We start from the raw sequence: 15,472 nt of genomic DNA on the forward strand, positions 1-15,472 counted from the left end.
GCTGTAGTGAATGTAGTCTTCCACTGTGGGAGAGTGGTCAGCAAACTGATATAGTCATTGGATCCATGGGCTTTACCCATGTTTCTTTCCTGCTTTGTTTCTACCCCTTTCTACCCATACCTTGTAAGCTAGGCCCAGGAACCCCCTGCAGAGCAGAATTCTTTGGCTCATAGGGCGTAGTCTCATTGCTTTGTCCTGCCCTTTCCTCCCCATGCTTTTTGCAACAGAACCTCACAGCTTCCTCTAAGGTCAATGTCTTCCAGCTCAAAAAAGGAGGGGACAGGATTTGCTGCTTTGCAAGCAAATGAAATAATTTGTTCAAGATTATGAAAGACTCTATAAAAGGTTGTTTGTCACAAGTTATGTATAAACCTCTTGGGGACACATTTTGAGAATTGCCAAGCACATACAACTCTCAAAGTGTGAATTCTTTGCTAGGTTTTGGATTGTTTGAGAACCTCACTGTACCCTTTAGAGTGGCTGTAGGAAATTAAGAGATGCAAACACAGAGGTTTTTTTTTAAATTTTTTTTGCCATTCTATATGGAATTTAGGTTAAGGATGGTGATTTTGTTTCTATTTTAGTCATGTGCTACTTTTATATAGGGGCTAAAAACGAGCAATTCTAATTCTGAATCCTTTCAAATTCAAAGGTTGGTTCAGATTTGAATTTTTATATCTGAACTGGCCACCACAGTTTTAATTCAAAGTCTCTTCCTAAATTGGAAGAGGTCTATCTTCCAGCTCAAGGCTGCTATCACAAACTGCCAATCATAAAATATTTTGGCATGAAATAGAGAGCATGCTCATGGGAACAACCACATTAGTGCAGTTGTCTGCCATTGCCCCAGCCCTGATTTGGATTCATGTGAATCCCAACCCTAGTCTAAAGCTAATCTGGATCCTTGGGCGTCTTTCCATTTACTTCAGTAATCTTTGGATCAAGCCCTTGCAGAACAGTTACTGTCATTTGCTTTTGGATGGGGTGGAGGCTGGGCGTTATTGAATGATTCAGATAGGGGCTTTTTCCCATTCTTGTTATAATCTTTGTCATAGAGATAATAGCAATCTGTGCTACTTTGACCTTTTCATTGTTTAGTAATTTGATTTGAAGGCAATTCCCACTCCCATCCTTAGTAACCTGTGAGGAGGAGGTGAAACAGAGGTCATTCAAAAGACAGACTTTCAAAAAGGTTTAAATAACTGAATCATTAAGATTCTGATAACCTCCTTTTCATGACAGAGATGGTAATGAGGAGATGAAATAGCATACTATTCATGTATTCATTGGGAAAATGACTGTAATGAGACCTGAGTACTGGAAATAATACAAATGTAGTCCATTCTCATTTCATCCCAAAGATTGACATTTTGCGATCATCTTTGCATTCATTTCTTCCTGATGTTTCCCCTGCATGAAAATCAAACCATTTTTTCATCTGATCAGGACATGCTCTGTGCACACCATACAAATTTCTCTCCATAGATATTGATAAAAATAAATATGCCAAAATGGTCAATGCTTGTTTACACTTCATCTGGAAGGCTGATCTTATACTTATATACTCCATCAAAACATCACATTAACAGATCAGTAATGTTGCATGGTTAAGTACTCAAGTATTCAGGAAATGCTAAAACTAAGTTTGAATGTACAACCTTAACTTTGCCTCTTATGATAAACTTCAATTACATGATGATCAGATACTATTTCCCAAATAATATAATATAGAATCACAGAATATCAGGGTTGGAAGGGACCTCAGGAGGTCATCTAGTCCAACCCCCTGCTCAAAGCAGGACGAATCCCCAATTAAATCATCCCAGCCAGAGCTTTGTCAAGCCTGACCTTATAATATAATTAATATAATATACAATGTATTCTACAAGTAAAACATCTTCTGTACCATTTTATGTATTCCAGAAAAATTGAATCCATGTAAGTCTATGTCACATCTCCAGCTCAACGTGTAGACACACCGCTATATACAAGATGCAGTGAATTAATAAAGGTTTCAGAGGAACAGCCGTGTTAGTCTGTATTCGCAAAAAGAAAAGGAGTACTTGTGGCACCTTAGAGACTAACCAATTTATTTGAGCATGAGCTTTCGTGAGCTACAGCTCACTTCATCAGATGTATACCGTGGAAACTGCAGCAGACTTTATATACACACAGAGAATATGAAACAATACCTCCTCCCACCCCACTGTCCTGCTGGTAATAGCTTATCTAAAGTGATCAACAACTGGGCCATTTCCAGCACAAATCCAGGTTTTCTCACCCTCCACCCCCCCACACAAATTCACTCTCCTGCTGGTGCTAGCCCATCCAAAGTGACAACTCTTTACATAATCAAGTCGGGCTATTTCCTGCATAGATCCAGGTTTTCTCACATCCCCCCCACCCCCATACACACACAAACTCACTCTCCTGCTGGTAATAGCTCATCTAAACTGACCACTCTCCAAGTTTAAATCCAAGTTAAACCAGAACATCTGGGGGGTGGGGGGGTAGGAAAAAACAAGAGGAAACAGGCTACCTTGCATAATGACTTAGCCACTCCCAGTCTCTATTTAAGCCTAAATTAATAGTATCCAATTTGCAAATGAATTCCAATTCAGCAGTTTCTCGCTGGAGTCTGGATTTGAAGTTTTTTTGTTTTAAGATAGCGACCTTCATGTCTGTGATTGCGTGACCAGAGAGATTGAAGTGTTCTCCGACTGGTTTATGAATGTTATAATTCTTGACATCTGATTTGTGTCCATTTATTCTTTTACGTAGAGACTGTCCAGTTTGACCAATGTACATGGCAGAGGGGCATTGCTGGCACATGATGGCATATATCACATTGGTGGATGTGCAGGTGAACGAGCCTCTGATAGTGTGGCTGATGTTATTAGGCCCTGTGATGGTGTCCCCTGAATAGATATGTGGGCACAATTGGCAACGGGCTTTGTTGCAAGGATAAGTTCCTGGGTTAGTGGTTCTGTTGTGTGGTATGTGGTTGTTGGTGAGTATTTGCTTCAGGTTGCGGGGCTGTCTGTAGGCAAGGACTGGCCTGTCTCCCAAGACTTGTGAGAGTGTTGGGTCATCCTTTAGGATAGGTTGTAGATCCTTAATAATGCGTTGGAGGGGTTTTAGTTGGGGGCTGAAGGTGACCGCTAGTGGCGTTCTGTTATTTTCTTTGTTAGGCCTGTCCTGTAGTAGGTAACTTCTGGGAACTCTTCTGGCTCTATCAATCTGTTTCTTTACTTCTGCAGGTGGGTATTGTAGTTGTAAGAAAGCTTGATAGAGATCTTGTAGGTGTTTGTCTCTGTCTGAGGGGTTGGAGCAAATGCGGATGTATCGCAGAGCTTGGCTATAGACGATGGATCGTGTGGTGTGGTCAGGGTGAAAGCTGGAGGCATGCAGGTAGGAATAGCGGTCAGTAGGTTTCCGGTATAGGGTGGTGTTTATGTGGCCATTGTTTATTAGCACTGTAGTGTCCAGGAAGTGGATCTCTTGTGTGGACTGGACCAGGCTGAGGTTGGTGGTGGGATGGAAATTGTTGAAATCATGGTGGAATTCCTCAAGGGCTTCTTTTCCATGGGTCCAGATGATGAAGATGTCATCAATATAGCGCAAGTAGAGTAGGGGCTTTAGGGGACGAGAGCTGAGGAAGCGTTGTTCTAAATCAGCCATAAAAATGTTGGCATACTGTGGGGCCATGCGGGTACCCATAGCAGTGCCGCTGATCTGAAGGTATACATTGTCCCCAAATGTGAAATAGTTATGGGTAAGGACAAAGTCACAAAGTTCAGCCACCAGGTTAGCCGTGACATTATCGGGGATAGTGTTCTTGACGGCTTGTAGTCCATCTTTGTGTGGAATGTTGGTGTAGAGGGCTTCTACATCCATAGTAGCCAGGATGGTGTTATCAGGAAGATCACCGATGGATTGAAGTTTCCTCAGGAAGTCAGTGGTGTCTCGAAGGTAGCTGGGAGTGCTGGTAGCGTAGGGCCTGAGGAGGGAGTCTACATAGCCAGACAATCCTGCTGTCAGGGTGCCAATGCCTGAGATGATGGGGCGCCCAGGATTTCCAGGTTTATGGATCTTGGGTAGTAGATAGAATATCCCAGGTCGGGGTTCCAGGGGTGTGTCTGTGCGGATTTGATCTTGTGCTTTTTCAGGAAGTTTCTTGAGCAAATGCTGTAGTTGCTTTTGGTAACTCTCAGTGGGATCATAGGGTAATGGCTTGTAGAAACTCGTGTTGGAGAGCTGCCGAGCAGCCTCTTGTTCATATTCCGACCTATTCATGATGACAACAGCACCTCCTTTGTCAGCCTTTTTGATTATGATGTCAGAGTTGTTTCTGAGGCTGTGGATGGCATTGCGTTCCGCATGGCTGAGGTTATGGGGCAAGTGATGCTGCTTTTCCACAATTTCAGCCCGTGCACGTCGGCGGAAGCACTCTATGTAGAAGTCCAGTCTGCTGTTTCGACCTTCAGGAGGAGTCCATCTAGAATCCCTCTTTCTGTAGTGTTGGCAGGGAGACCTCTGTGGATTAGTATGTTGTTCAGAGGTATTTTGGAAATATTCCTTGGGACGGAGACGTCGAAAATAGGATTCTAGGTCACCACAGAACTGTATCATGTTCGTTTCAACAATTTCCATCCCACCACCAACCTCAGCCTGGTCCAGTCCACACAAGAGATCCACTTCCTGGACACTACAGTGCTAATAAACAATGGCCACATAAACACCACCCTATACCGGAAACCTACTGACCGCTATTCCTACCTGCATGCCTCCAGCTTTCACCCTGACCACACCACACGATCCATCGTCTACAGCCAAGCTCTGCGATACATCCGCATTTGCTCCAACCCCTCAGACAGAGACAAACACCTACAAGATCTCTATCAAGCTTTCTTACAACTACAATACCCACCTGCAGAAGTAAAGAAACAGATTGATAGAGCCAGAAGAGTTCCCAGAAGTTACCTACTACAGGACAGGCCTAACAAAGAAAATAACAGAACGCCACTAGCGGTCACCTTCAGCCCCCAACTAAAACCCCTCCAACGCATTATTAAGGATCTACAACCTATCCTAAAGGATGACCCAACACTCTCACAAGTCTTGGGAGACAGGCCAGTCCTTGCCTACAGACAGCCCCGCAACCTGAAGCAAATACTCACCAACAACCACATACCACACAACAGAACCACTAACCCAGGAACTTATCCTTGCAACAAAGCCCGTTGCCAATTGTGCCCACATATCTATTCAGGGGACACCATCACAGGGCCTAATAACATCAGCCACACTATCAGAGGCTCGTTCACCTGCACATCCACCAATGTGATATATGCCATCATGTGCCAGCAATGCCCCTCTGCCATGTACATTGGTCAAACTGGACAGTCTCTACGTAAAAGAATAAATGGACACAAATCAGATGTCAAGAATTATAACATTCATAAACCAGTCGGAGAACACTTCAATCTCTCTGGTCACGCAATCACAGACATGAAGGTCGCTATCTTAAAACAAAAAAACTTCAAATCCAGACTCCAGCGAGAAACTGCTGAATTGGAATTCATTTGCAAATTGGATACTATTAATTTAGGCTTAAATAGAGACTGGGAGTGGCTAAGTCATCATGCAAGGTAGCCTGTTTCCTCTTGTTTTTTCCTACCCCCCCCCCCCAGATGTTCTGGTTTAACTTGGATTTAAACTTGGAGAGTGGTCAGTTTAGATGAGCTATTACCAGCAGGAGAGTGAGTTTGTGTGTGTATGGGGGTGGGGGGGATGTGAGAAAACCTGGATCTATGCAGGAAATAGCCCGACTTGATTATGTAAAGAGTTGTCACTTTGGATGGGCTAGCACCAGCAGGAGAGTGAATTTGTGTGGGGGGGTGGAGGGTGAGAAAACCTGGATTTGTGCTGGAAATGGCCCAGCTGTTGATCACTTTAGATAAGCTATTACCAGCAGGACAGTGGGGTGGGAGGAGGTATTGTTTCATATTCTCTGTGTGTATATAAAGTCTGCTGGAGTTTCCACGGTATACATCTGATGAAGTGAGCTGTAGCTCACGAAAGCTCATGCTCAAATAAAATGAATTAATAAAGGTCTTCTGCAGAACCCAGCCTAATTCAATGTGCACCATACAAGAGGCACTTTGCAAGGGATTAAGATTTTCTTCTTAATAGGTTGTGCTTTCCATTCCATTCTTCTCTCACTTGAAAACAGTTGAACTATGTTCCCCTCAAACATTCCAAAAAATAGTCACCTTCAGAAAAAAACTAGGCCGGAAAACTTTCATTCCAAAAGGTGAGCATTTTGGGAAGCTATGACTGACTGAAAACAAAACCAAAAAAGACCTCTAATGAAAACTCTTCAACAACTTTAAATATAGCTTCAGTTTGCAATTGAGTTATACTAACTCATTTCATCATGTGTGATCCCAAAACACTTTACATGCTATTTGTGCTTCTCAAAGCACCGAAATATAGCTGTAACTCAGATAGTAGGAAGGGACAATTCAGCAGCTGTTTTAACACTGTGCCACAACAATAGTTCACAACGGAATACAAAGAACATGAAGTGAAGAAAATCCTATCATTACGAATGATTGAATAAAGGAGAAAAATAATTTTTCAAGAGGTGAAAAAATCTTCCAAGTTTGATTTTTTCAAAAGGCTGGTGATTTTGTGTGAAACTCAGTTTATATGGGTTTCCAAGGCCTGAAGTTCAAAAAGGTTTGCATCTCAATAAATCCATTTTCAAAATCTCATTTGCAACCTGAACCAGACTGAGGGTGACAACTTTTGCAGTTTGAGGTGAACTGCATTGGTGAGCTCCTGAACTGGTGTTTGCAAAAAGAAAAGGACTTGTGGCACCTTAGAGACTAACAAATTTATTTGAGCATAAGCTTTCATGAGCTACACCTCACTTCATTAGATGTATTCAGTGGAAAATACAGTGGGGAGACTTATGTACACAGAGAACATGAAACAATGGGTGTTCTCATACAGACTGTAACGAGAGTGATCAGGTAAGGTGAGCTATTACCAGCAGGAGAGCGGGGAGGAAAAAAACCTTTTGCAGTGACAATCAAGGTGGGCTACCTCCCAGCAGTTATCAAGAACGTCTGAGGAACAGTGGGGGGGAGAGGAGGGGAATAAACATGGGGAAATAGTTTTACTTTGTGTAATGACCCATCCACTCCCAGTCTCTACTCAAGCCCAAGTCAACTGCATCCAGCCTGCAAATCAATTCCAACTCAGCAGTCTCTCGTCAGAGCTTTCCCTCAAAGGTTTTTCTGTTGAAGAACTGCTGAAACCTGAACTGGTGTTAACTCCCTTCTCTTGAGAAAAGTGCCATGGGATTTTTAATTTTTTTTTTTAAGAGGCTAAGACCTTGGATTTATCTCTGATCTAAATTATGTCACCTATAGCAGCACAAGGAACCACTAGCATCATGCTGGGATATTAATTACATCCTAATTGTGAGGGAATAAGTTCCCCCTCCTAAGCACCAACACTACTTCCACTAGAATCCTGGGTTCTTCAGAAGTCTCTCATTCAAATACTGATTAGACCCAATTCCATTTGCCTTATAAAATCTGCCATAAACACAATCCAGGGAGGCACACTGTAACTCATGTTTTTTTAACCTCCATCTGAAAAGATGCAAAATTCATTAAATGAACCACAGCCATCAGGCTTCCCCTTCGTCACAAGAGTCCTTGTGCAAAGGCACTAATGTACTGGGACATTCAGAGATGTCATCTCTTATTCTTCAAACTCACCTACAATTACATGGCACTTGATGGCTAGGGATTTTTGTTCCCATGACATTTGGTTCCATTGAATGCTATTCAAAATGTCAATGTCAAAGCATTGTTTGGTGGCCCCTGCATCAATTAACAGCATTGTGTTTCTAGTGTACATCTCCACTTGTCATAATAGCAGGTAACAGTGTTCTCCAGGAGATCCATTTTTATTTCACATAGGTTTCAAAAACTGCAGGTTGGAATTGGACATTCCAGCTGCCATCCTGTGACAGGCTAATACATGGAGAATGCTGACTAAAATCCAAAACAAAGGGAACAAGACATTGGGGGAAAATTCATGTTGCCATAAGTGCGAGTTAACATAACTCCTAGGCCAGACACATCACTGAACCAGCTGCAGTTCCTGTCCCATCTCTGGCTACCACCATGATTCTTATTCAGATGATCACTAAGAGCCTGTTGTTCAGCACTGGCTCATTGTCAACATTTCTGTCTGCCTTCACTTGTAGAAGCCTACCCTCTGATAGCCAACTGCATCAAGGCTTTGTAATTCAGCCATACTGCTTTGAGCCCCAATTCAGCAAGGTACTTAAGCATGAGCCTACCATTAAGCATGTGATTAGTGACTATGATCGGGCTACCCACATGGTAGGTGTGTGCCTAAGTGCCTTGCTGAATTTGGGCTCTGGAAGCCTTTGGGTGTCCTGTATGTATAGTGTACAGAGGACATTGCATATAACATTTTTTTAATCTAAAGATTCAGAATTAATATAGGCGGGCAAATTTTACAGCTCCCTTTTTTTCCCATTCAGGTTCAGGATGACCCCCACATTCATTCATCCTTAAGACCAAACAACCCACAAGCTGATGAAACGAAAAGTGCCACTGAAAATGTCTCAGTAATAGATTTCACACCAGCATCAAACTCTCTGCATTGTAGCTTTCAGTGACATAAAATGATGCAAAACACGTAGGGCTGGATTTGGATCTCATGTACATCGATTTCTCACTTCCACTGACTTTAACTTTGTAGAATTTAGGGCAAAATCTGGCCAACTGAATAATTACACTTTATTTAAAACTTCTGACAAACACTTTTCATTCTATCACCAAGCATGTGACAAACCCTGGATGAAGCTTTTTGTGACACACGACATGTAGAGCCTCCACGTGCCTTTTCAGTGACAGCTGCTGGGAAGAAATAGCATCCTCCAGCTGCACAACTTTATCCTTCTCTCACTTGTGAATTAAGATGTTTGGTTTTAAAGTGGCACTTTGTGCTGTACTCTTACAACTGCAATTGTCACTTGAGGAAAGCAAGCCAACGCGCTTTATCAGTGGCATCTGATGGGGAATAAAATCCTTCTTCCCAAGGACATAATAGGCAGGATGTCCCACTTCATTCTCTGTTTGTTGCATATTATTAAATGACACAGTTGGGATTAACTATCAGGCAATGGGCACATAGACTACACAAAAATGTACAAAACATATGCAGGGTATAAAAAGCAAGCATCAGCCCCTTCCCAGAACAGAGCCCATTAGTCACATTGATCTATTCATGGAACGTTAGTCTTCCAGCCAAAGTCTTAAGAAAATCTTTGGCACAAATGCAAGCTCATTGCAATGCCACAATGGGGTGAAACTGCAAGAGGAGGAAAGCAGCTGCAGCTGCCTACCTACTAGGTGCACCTGCAGGATAAATCTTATTGTGAAATACCCACATAAAATCCAAACATATGTAAAATAACTCCAAAATAGTCCATCAACAGCAAAAAGCATAACCAGCACAACAAAACACTGAATTGGCGTATTCTGCTCTGCAGTATCACAGAATTGGCTACTATGCCACTCTCGGATAGAAGTACTGGGATAAATTTATTTCTGGTGCCACTCCATTCAGTGACTTCAGTGGAGTTTACATATGCCATAAATTTGCACCAATGTGCTGTGGTCAAGATTTTCGTAAGTGACTCGTGATTAGTATTTGGGTGCCCAACTTGAGATACCCAGAAGGAATCTTTCAGACAGTGCTGTGCACCACCCTCTGAAAATCAGGCTCTTTTTAACGTCTCAACTTTTGATGGGTCTCAAAAATCACTCGTTTGATATTCTTGGCCTGTGTTTATGCTATATCTTGTGACTTCAAGCTCTCCCTTACATATTGTAGTTCTATTGCCTAATAAGCAAAAAATGGACCATCTAATAGAAATCTAATTAAATATTAATTTACTTTTTCATCTTGTCCTTATTTACATAAATGTATTGTATTTTTTCAGGTCATAGAACAGTTCAAAATGACACCATTAGACCTCTAGTGAAAGCAATTCTCTCTTAAATGAAGACAATTGAAGTGCCAAGGAGGATTAGGTTAATTGAGGTGCCCCTTCCCAGGTCTTTGCTGCAGTGTAGGAAGAATCTGTCTTGAAAGATTATCTATCCCCTTGCATCTCCTGTCCTGGAGCATAGGATGAGTGGCTGATAGAAGCTGCCAACCCTCTGACTTCTCCTTTTCAGCAGCAGTGAGGAAAGACTGAGTCAGGAGGAGCCTCTCACTCCTGCATCTCCTCTCTGGTAATGAAGGCACATGGGGGAGCTATCTGTGAGATGCTTCCACTTCTATTCAGTGGTAGGACTGCAAGGAGATTGTGCAAAAAGGGCCACAATCAATGTTTCATAGGAAAAGACAACATATATGGGGATGAGGCTGTCCCAGATACAGACTTCATAACAGAAGGCCAAGGGTGTGACGAGGGAGCAGGAGAGGGACATGTTTCCCACAGCGTGGTTGTATACACGAAGTCAGATATCTCTGTCCACCCACTTAATGAGCCTGGAACTTCACTTCCACTCCAAGCAAAGCCTCCTTAACTGACTTCATTTTATTCTTGGAAAATCTTCTAGAATGTACATCCTGTGAATTTCCGTGGCAACTGGTTAACAGCCAGCAAAACACTCTCTGGCAAACGGCCATTAAACTTCACACAATGTTCCTATACCAAAGAGCTTTTATCTTTGTTTTGTAGCCTTATTTAACAAAAAAAGCATCCTGCAATGGCAGATAAGCTATACAAGAGCTGTTCATTATTTGATGTTTCCTGTGCTCAGAAAAAATGACAATAAACAACCAGGAGCCATTTTGATATTTTTTGCTGGTGTTATTCACAGAACAAAAAGAAGCTGCGTTGTTAACATCCTTGCCCAGAATATTGAAGTGCTGGGTTTTCCCAGGAGGGATTTGGATATCGAAAGCTGCATTATCAAAGATTTGAACTTCTCTTTTCCTTTCCATATCCTCCTGAGTAGTTTCCTGTGTGCCATATTAACTTTCGGGAGAACCACTTTTAATCTTAGCTGCTATTTTCTTCCTTAGAACACTGTTAAAGGGAACCTGACTATTCCTGGTATAACACTTTGACTTGAGATTTTTCAAAGGCCAATGACCCTTCTTAATTATGTAATGAAGATTTAGCACAGGGTATTAGCTTATGGGCAGGGCTGTATGTCAAGTACATGTGGTATAATTTGTTATCAAGGGATGAACACTAATGGCTTATGAGGCAAAATGTTACCTGAGGGGAGACACTCCACCTAGGCAAAGCATTGTGGGGTGGGATGCATTGGATTTTTCATCATTTTTAATTATTCATTTATATATTAATGGGGAGCCCAGCTTAGTTCACCTCCTTGGGCCATTACAGACATTTTACCCCCTGAGTTAATCCCGTGTTCATTCCCCCAAATGAATATTCATATTATTCAAATGCAGTTTTTAATTAAACATACCAGTAGCATTATCATTATTGCACCTGAAAGATTCAAAGACAGATCAGAGAAATGCTGCCACAATAGAATTCAGTGAATTCTTCTCACATGCCTTTTTAAGGCTGATCACCTTTAAAGTAATGAGAATAAACTGTGGGATAATATAGGACAGATCTAATTAAGATAATGAACTAGAGATTATGAACATTGCTACTCTGTGTTTGAAGAATTTTAATATATTGGGTTAACAGAAGGTTAAGCATTCACAAAAAGAAAGCTATAGATATATATCCTGCATTTCTATTGACTAACATTTGATGTTTCGTGCCTTGGAAATGTATCAATAAAAAGGAGGCTCAGGGGGAGGGGGAAATATAAAACATGTTTAAAGAAACCTATTTCATAAATTTTTGAAGTGAATTTACTTAACACTCAAATAGAAAACAGGATGAGACAATTCTTCCTGCAAAGTGAGGAATGAAAAGAAAGCAGACAGGGAGACATTATGAGAAGCTGATAGGCACTTATAAGGTTATATTATGGAGAGTTTTATCCTAGCAGTCTATCTGATGTGGCTATTATAGCTCAGAATAAATATTTCTTGAGGGAACAGCCTAATTAGCTTGCCTTCAGCAGCAGCAAGGAAGGGGAGAGAGAGAGGAAAATGAGCTGTTGGGGAAAGTAGAGTGGATATGAATTAGAACTACTGTTCTGTTTCTCTGCTGCTTCATCTTCTAAAACAACGCAGCTCAGAGAGACAACTGTTATGAGGTGAAACTAGAACCCAATAATCTTTTGTAATCTGTGGTGAATTGACAGAAATGGTCCTTTTCAGACATACAGAGGTTCATTTTTCAAAGCAGTGCATAAGAGCTGCTGCCTTGAAAAGATATCCCAGATAATTCTGCATAATTACTCGGCTATGTTGAATATTTCACTCCAGAAAGAATCATTATTGGCCATTGGAAATACAGAAATCAACTTACTACTAGTTAGTTAATACTGATATACCGGACTGTGCTTATTAATCATAGACTTGTATTCAGAATGTTTCAGAGCTCCACTCCCTGAAGGGAGCTCTTGGTAAGATTGGGCTTATTTATGCAACTCCTTCTGAAGGTCATCAGCATTCATACTTCATGGAGTTATGTTAAAATCATAGACTATTTGGTCCTCCAGTACCTAAAGAGGGCACAAATGTGTTGTATGAATATTCTGCACCATCGCGTATTTCCTTCTATGGCCAACCAACAGTGCTAAGGGTGTTAGGAGAGATGAGTGTCTTTGTGGGAGTGCAGGGTCTGCGATTGTGTGGGAACACTCCATGGATGGAAGACATAATGAGAAGATGGGAGTTTTCTGGTGCTTTTGTGCACCCATGCAGCACCTGGGTGCAATCTGACCCACTGTAAGTATAGGTCAGTTCTGCATTTCATGATATACTGCTGCAGAAAATACAATCTAAGGATACAATCAGTGGAAATTTTTCTTGGGTAAATATTGTGAGATTTGGCTTGGAAATACCAGTTTAACAGGAGAAACAGTGTTAAAGTAAAAGAAATTATCTCCTACAGGAACTAAGGACCATCACAAACATATCACCTTCTACTCAAAGTACAAGGTACATTTCTTTGACTTTGCTTTCTCTAACATGGACATATAAACATATATCAACATATATTTACATGCATACTATATTCAAAAAAATTCAAAACAAAACACTCCACTGCACACTCTTCCTCTGGGGAGAGGATGGGAGAACAAACAAATGACAGATGTCAGTCAGATAGCTTAATGCATTACTGTAAGGGAATCAGATACTATGCAGATGAGCATGGTATAAGAACCTATATGGAATAGAACCCATTGTGACAGATATAATAATTTCCTGTAATATCCTGGACAAACTTTACTGAATTTAGCTTAAGTATTTTAGGAGTTCATTGTATTAAAAATGCAAATGTGTATGTATTATTGTGGAACTGTATGTAATGTCTCTAGGAGAGAGACATAACTAATGGGAAGTCTTATGACCTTCAAAAAGGACTATTTGAAACAAAGTACCTGCTCCAGTTATGCAAGAACTCAGCCTTTTGAAGCCTTACCCTAGGGAGAGGACCTTTGTCTACTGATCACCTGTCACACGAGGACAGGATCAGAGGCCCAAACTGTATAAAGGAGTGACTCTCACAGATTCATAGAGTCCTTGTTCTGAGCCCAGGCGGTTATGAACTTGTGACCACAGAAAACCCCCTTCATGGGGTTTAAAGAACTGACTCCTCCCAGAGCCTTTGTTGGAGCTGGGGTGATCTATGGTAAGTTTATTAGGATGTTTTAATCTGAGGTCTCTGTAATGATTTCACCTTACAAATAAATGTGCTTGCTTAGAAAAGGCTGTGTGGTAACTTATATCCATGGAGAATTGTGCTCTGAGGAGAAGGCAAAACAGGCCTGCTTAGACAGTATGACTTGCTGGGGAATTCACAGAGTAGGCAGGAAACTGAGCAGCTGGAAAAAATCCTGGTTAAAAGAGAGAGAGACACATGTCTCTTCCCAAGAGAGGTGACAGCTTGGGATCCAGAAACCTAAGAGTGGGTTCTTTAGGTGGACCATAAAGGGAAAATTCAGGTGCAATTGCACTTATGACTGTCCTAAAATCTATAGGGAAAGCCTTGAAGAATATGCAGAGCACTGGAGCATTTGCTCACAGGTCCAGTAACTATGCTCTAGGTCATATGAAGGACTGATGGGTTTACACCCCATACAAGCCCCGTTGGGGTTAATGTGGGCCAGAAGGGGCTAATTAGCCTTATATGTTACACCTGGAGGGGCACCAGAGAATGGTAAAGCCTAATGGCAGATGAAGCCCATTTTGGGAAGGAGCTGGGTTAGGCTTATAAACCAGAAAATGAAAGTAGGAAGAGGCTGCAGGGAGGGAATCTGCAGTCTGTCTCTGGGTACAGACAGGTGGTGAGTGAGAAACTCAGTTGGGAGAATAAGCCCTGGGGTCCTAGACTGGAAAGAGCCTGACAGTCTGGGTAGGAAGAAGCCCAGGGAAGGAGCGGGAGTGAGCAGACCTTGGCAGCTGCTTATAGGATCCCTGGGCTGGAACCCAGTGCAGAGGGAGGGTCTGGATTCCCCTACCAGACCCTGGGAAGGTGGCACAGGAGCTGGAGATGTGGAACAGAAGACTGTCTGAAGCAGCTTGTCCAGTGGGCTGTTGTTGTTACCCCAAAAGGGAGAACTACACAGTGACCTGGTCAGAGGGATGAGTCATGAAGAGAGAGAACCCTGAGTCACAGAGAGAGAGAGAGGGCCACAGTGTGAGCAACCAATGGAAGGGGGCACCAGATGGCGTGAGAGCTAATACCCAGACACAGCCACAAGGAGGGTGCACGTGAGGTCGGTGGACCCCTTCCTGAGGACATGTGCTAACTAAGAAGGTGCTGTTTTTACATATTCCCTTTTCAGAGTAGAACTTTAAGCTTGATCTGGGACCTTAGTGGGCTTTGGATCAGGCCTTTCTAAGAAAACCTGGCTTATGTGGATGACTTGTGTGACAAAAGTAGGGCTGCTGTAATAATTTATTAATATTGAATGTTAACATGGTGGTGGTTATGTTTACTGTATGGTTAGGGTTGCCAACTTTGTAATATTTAAAAACCAGACATTCCAGCAGGCGTGCCGGAACCATCCCTGTCCCACCTTTTCCCCCCCAAGGCGCCATTCCTGCCCTGCCCCTTCTTCCTGAGGCCCCTCCCCGCATTTGCTCCTCTTTCCCTCTCCCCACTCTCTGGGTGGGTTGGGAGGGTCTTGCCTGCAGAGCTGGGGCTGGGAGTTGCAGCCCCCCAATGTAGGTAGGAGGTGGCCCTGGCTGAGTAAGGGCTGGCGCGGGTGATGACTCAGCGCCTCCATGCTTCCCACGG

Source organism: Caretta caretta, chromosome 2 (assembly GCF_965140235.1).
Source record: "Caretta caretta isolate rCarCar2 chromosome 2, rCarCar1.hap1, whole genome shotgun sequence".
NCBI lineage: Eukaryota > Metazoa > Chordata > Testudines > Cheloniidae > Caretta > Caretta caretta.